Raw genomic sequence first — 6,000 nt, forward strand, 5'->3', positions numbered from 1 at the left:
ACTATATCAAGTGACATACATGGACTTGTGTGCAGGATTTTTCCAGAGGTTTCTGTAAAACTAAATGATAAATAAGTTTAAAATGAATATTTAAGATTAGTCCAACTTTCTGCAAGCTGTTGCAGACATTGCAGAGTTCAGTAATTTTGTTCAGATAAGCACAATAAAGTTCTAAAGGTTAGCTGAATTTCTAGGACATGCACTGCAAGATAGGAAAAGAAAAAATGATATACTGGACCAGACCGGACTAATGTTGCTTCTAGCCCAGTGCCATCAGAAAGTGACCAATACTGGATGCTTCAGAAAAATATACCAACTCTCATAATGAGCAATTATCAAATAGCCCACAAAGGAAGTTTCTTCCTAACCCCATCAGTTAGAGGTTTGCTTATACGCATGAAGATTTATATCTCCCCCCACCTTTTTTTTTTTTTACAATCTCATGTAACTCTGCAGATGTTTTTATCATCCATGTGAATGTTCAACCCTTTTCTGATTTCTTCTAAGTTTTTTACCCCAAAGATATATTGTGGCAGTGAGTTGTACAGGTTAATTATTTGCCCTATACAAAGTATTTCCTTTGATCAGTTGTAAATTAGTTGCCTCGGTAGTTTTTCCTCTGTCCTTTTATTATAACCTTTATTATAACAGGAGTGCCCAATTTACTGTCTCTGTACCATGTTATTTTATATACTTCTGCCACATGCCCTGCTATTTATCTCCTCTCAAAACAAAACAAATTCCTTAAAGTTAATATTTTGACATCAGGATACCTCAACCCTTGTAGGAGAGAGAGGAAAGGCAGCTGTGAATTAATATTTATCTGAGATTTAATTTGAATCAGTGGAAATGTCAAAAGAGATTTATGTTCTGAAGCTAGAGGTGTGAACCTGACCTGGGATAAGTAGATTTTTAAACAAGAAAACAGAAGCACTTTTGGCACTTTTCTCCCACCACAAAATAGGAATAATTCCTTTGGAAGTAAACAAGAGTTGTTAATCATACCCTATCAGAGGAGAATCAGGCCCTTAATCCATGATTTTTCAAGGTATTAAGGGGTTTCTGTGCTCATCAGTCTAAAGCCTAACTGATTTTGGAGCCTAAATCTCATTTTCAAAAGGGATTTAGTTATGTAGGAGCCAAAATCCCATTGGCACTGAATGAGATTTGGATTTAGGCATTTAGGATTTAAATCCCTTTTGAAAATGAAATTAGACTCCTAAATCAGTTAGGTGTTGCAATGCTGAGTGCCACAATGCCTAAATAGCTTTAAAAAGTTCAGTCTTGGTGCCTGATTATTATGAATAAGGAGTCAGGAGGGGGAGAGTGCAGAAGAGAAGAGCACAAAGCTGTACCAGTAAAGTTGATCATTCAAAATTGGTGGTGCCCAAAAGTTAGAACACACACACCAGAGTAAAGATGGCAATATATATTGAAATCAGTGGAAGTTAGGAGCCTAAATATCTTTGAAGATCTGGGCTTCAGTGCCTTTCACTCTTACCAGAGTCAATGTGAGCTAGGACAGCATCTTGTAAGCTCGGGATAGAAGGGGAAAAAGAGAGAGATCAAACCAGTAATCAAAATACAGAGTACAAGCCTCAAGGAGTCTTAAGAACATAAGAATGGCTATATTGGGTCAGACCAAAGGTCCATCCAGCCCAGTATCCTGTCTGCCGACAGTGGCCAACACCAGAGGGAGTGAACCTAACAGGTAATGATCAAGTGATCTCTCTCCAGCCATCCATCTCCACCCTCTGACAAACAGAGGCTAGGGACACCTCTGGAAACTCTAAATGCAAGTCATAAAATGTTACTGCAGGGCATAAAATAGACCACCCTGATTCCCCAGCAGTCTTGTTATCCAATAGAACTGTTGTGTAACCATTCTGGCTAATAGCCATTAATGGACTTAACCTCCATGAATTTATCCAGTTCTCTTTTAAACCCTGTTATAGTCCTAGCCTTCACAACTTCCTCAGGCAAGGAGTTCCAAAGGTTGACTGTGCACTGTGTGAAGAACTTCCTTTTATTTATTTTAAACCTGCTGCCCATTAATTTCATTTGGTGGCCCCTAGTTCTTATATTATGGGAACAAGTAAATAACTTTTCCTTATTCACTTTCTCCACACCACTCATGATTTAATATACCTCTATCATATCCCCCCTTAGTCTCCTCTTTTCCAAACTGAAAAGTCCTAGCCTCTTTAATCTCTCCTCATATGGGACCTGTTCCAAACCCCTAATCATTTTAGTTGCCCTTTTCTGAACCTTTTCTAATGCCAGTATATCTTTTTTGAGATGAGGAGACCACATCTGTACTCAGTATTCAAGATGTGTGTGTACCATGGATTTATATAAGGGCAATAAAATATTCTCCGTCTTATTCTCTATCCCTTTTTTAATGATTCCTAACATCCCATTTGCTTTTTTGACTGCCGTTGCACAGTGTGTGGACGACTTCAGAGAACTATCCACGATAACTCCAAGATCTCTTTCCTGATTAGCTGTAGCTAAATTATCCCCCATCATATTGTATGTATAGTTGGGGTTATTTTTTCCAATGTGCGTTACTTTACATTTATCCACATTAAATGTACAGTGTTCCGGAGAGTAGAAATGGGAAAGATATTATGTCAACTAGTTCATCCCCACCAAGTACAGGACTATCCCCTCTGTTCTAGTAATTTTTCCAGTCAAACTCTAAATGCAAGTCATAAAATGTTACTGCAGGGCATAAAATAGACTACCCTGATTCCCCAGCTGTCTTGTTATCCAATAGAATTGTTGTGTAACCAAAAATATGTCCGTCAGCTAAAACTAACACCACAAGTCTAAATAACAGATTAAACTACTTTGGTATGGACTTGTACTAAAGATTAAAAAACAAACAAAAAATTCTGATACAGTCCTCATGCAGATGGAAAACTCCATTGAGTGCCACAGTAGATGGTCACCTGCTGTTCTCTGATTGGTGGGTGATAAATAGCATGCAGCTGTAAACCTTGTAGGTCAGACTGTCTCAGGCTCCTTTACATTTTATTTAACATATCCCACACTTGCGTGGTGCCAGTTTGTGGATACATAGATCATTAAATGCATTTAGTTACTTCTTTGCTGAGATATATTATTCATTCTTTTCTGATTCCCATCATATGCTATTTGGGACTAAAATGCTCCTGTCAATAAAAAAAAGGGCTTAATGAGCATCCTGAAAATTTCCCCTAAGAATGTTTAAGTGGTAGTCAAGCTACATTGGTTGACACTAAAGAAATTGCTGTAATATTTCCCTGAAACACTGGAAGAGCAACTGTGGCTTTTTGGAGTAAAAGGTTATCCTTCCCGGTGTGTAAAATAGACAGCCTATTGTCACAGAGAAACATGCAGATGCCTCGCTCTGACATACTTCTATAACAACAGCTCATTTCAGTGAAAGTTTTGCCTGGTTAGAGAGAACTGAATAGGACCCAAATGCAGTAGCTAGCATTTGAAGAACATTCTTTCCTCCCAAGGAGTACTGTACTAGACATGCCATCTATTTGTTGCAGTCCAGAAATATACATAACCAAGCAGGAAAGGCATTGGAATAAAGTTCTGAGACAGATTGTCATCTTCAAATGTCCCTCATTATTTTATTCATCTCAACACGTTAAAAAAAAATCACAGCTGCACTCATGTGCAGAGGCCAGAGTTACGTGTCCACCTTGTTATTCTTTTTTTTCTCCAAATAAGCTTGAAAATGAGGCATTTCATCCGCCAGAAAAATACACCCAGAAGGACAATGGGCAGGTGAAAAAGTGAGAGAGCCAAGGGCTGTGCAACTGCCTGCATATTATTATGCCTATCTACAATTTCAGAAACCCCAGCTACTCAGCTGGAGAGGTTGGAAAAGCTGGATGCAGAGGCACCTAGTCCAAAAGCAGCAGGGAAGGTCACAGGACACCAACCTATTAGTCTGAAGATGAGCTGAGTGCTAAGAGTGATGGCAGGGATACGGAAAGTAACCTAATTATCCAGGGGAATGGTGGAGGTGGAAATGGGTGGGGTAGCACAACCTAACACAGAGATACTATTACAATAGACAGCAGACAGATTGTTCTGCTGCTTTAACCATACAGCCAGAATGCACCAACACCTAGATGAATCCTGTTCTGGCCCTTTGCCTGAGGTTGATGGTAATATTTATGGTCTCCATATTAGCTAACCACCTACCAAGTCCTTCAGTACAATGACAGTAGGTCTGTGTTTCCATTCAGCAACTCTTTGTTAGATGATGGATTTAATAAGGCAAGCTTTGCCATTGAGTTTGGGCTGCTTGCCGTGTGTAAGCTGCTACGGGTCCGTATTCTGGTGCAAAGGGTTTGCACCTGACTGTGCACCTGCAGTCCGATGTGTTGGGGAGACAATCCAATGGTAGGTACATTTTGCAGCTTTGACCCACAGTAACACTTCTTGGCAAAGTTTGTTGGGCACAGCTCATGGGTGGCCAGGTTATTCCCATCTTGAACATGTTCTTTGGCTCAAACACCATGGGAACCTTTTACAGCAGATACAGATGCCCAGGTTAGAGGTGCTGTGACCTAGGAACTTCTTAGTGCCCACTGGCCAGGGGCAGAGAGGGGTTGTAAATAGGTTTGGGACGTCCTGAGTCTGGTATGCACATTCTAGTTAAGCCAAGAGGGTCATGAGAGGTCTGCAGTGAATGCTGGTGTCACACTGATCATTTGTATCATTGTGAAACATATGCACAGATGTTGTGTAAGGAGTTATGTATATGCACAGAAATTTATGTTCTTAAAAGGTCTGTGTCCAGGGACCAGTCACCAGCAAAGGGTAAAAACAGGTTTTCTGTCAGAAAAGACAAGTTTATCTAGCTGGCTGTTTGCATGCAAACTGAGTATTTTATAGTTCACAATGGCTCTCCTCTCACCACTCTGAACTGAATGTTAATGAAGGATTGTAAAAACTTCAGAGAGAAAAGTAAGAGCAAAAGCAAGCAGCAGGAGGAGGGGAGGAAGGAACTATATCTGGAGGCTATATCTGAAGTGTCCCTAGACTCTGTTTGCCAGAGGCTGGGAATGGGTGACAGGGGATGGATCACTTGATGATTACCTGCTCTGTTCATTCCCTCTGAAGCACGGGTGGCATTGGCCACTGTTGGAAGACAGGATACTGGGCTGGATGGATCATTGGTCTGACCCAGTACGGCTGTTCTTATGAGATGCAAATCAAAAGGTTTGCTTACGTATACTTGGGAGACACAGAAGAAACCATCATTCTTCACCATTTAAGTAAATGGACAGTGTGTTTTCTTCAGGAAAGAGGGACCTCAACCAGGATTGGCTGAAAACACTTGGGAGAACAATGGATAAAATAAGCTTCTTTAGACAGGAGGGTACCTTGTTAATTAACTTTAGGCTCTAGAAAACATGTTATGCAATTGTTTTATATTGTAATCGTTGGTTTCCAATATTCTTACTCACGGTCACTTGAATTTCAGTTCTTTGATTATAAACATTCTTATCTTCAATATAAATACATCTAAGTGCTGTGGCATTAACCAAAGTGCTGGGCCTGAGTTAAATCTTAACAGCTTGTATGTACCATTCCTTTGGAAACAGTAGGCCTGGTAATTTTGAGAGTGGCCAGAGAAGAAGGGGGTGGACACTAGAGGAAATGCACCGAGGACTCAGGGGGGTTGATGTGTGTCTATTGCTCGCTACCTGTTGTCAGCTGACTGGGGTGAGGGCAGTCTAGCCTAGTGGCAAGAGCAGTCAGTTGTCAGGAGCCAAGCCCAAAGGTAAAACTAGAAGGCAGAAACAGGGTACGAGAGCCAAGGGCTGAGCTGCAGCCCATAGTCAGGAGCCAGAGCCAAGCCAGCAGTCAGAAACAGAGAAAGCAGAGTAGCAGTCAAGGAGGGAGTCAAAACAGGGGCACAACAGAGGCAAGACTAGCATGCAAGGCAGGAGTACGGTAACACAAGAGCAGGCATGGCTGTCAGCA

Source organism: Chelonia mydas, chromosome 3 (genome assembly GCF_015237465.2).
Source record: "Chelonia mydas isolate rCheMyd1 chromosome 3, rCheMyd1.pri.v2, whole genome shotgun sequence".
Lineage (NCBI taxonomy): Eukaryota > Metazoa > Chordata > Testudines > Cheloniidae > Chelonia > Chelonia mydas.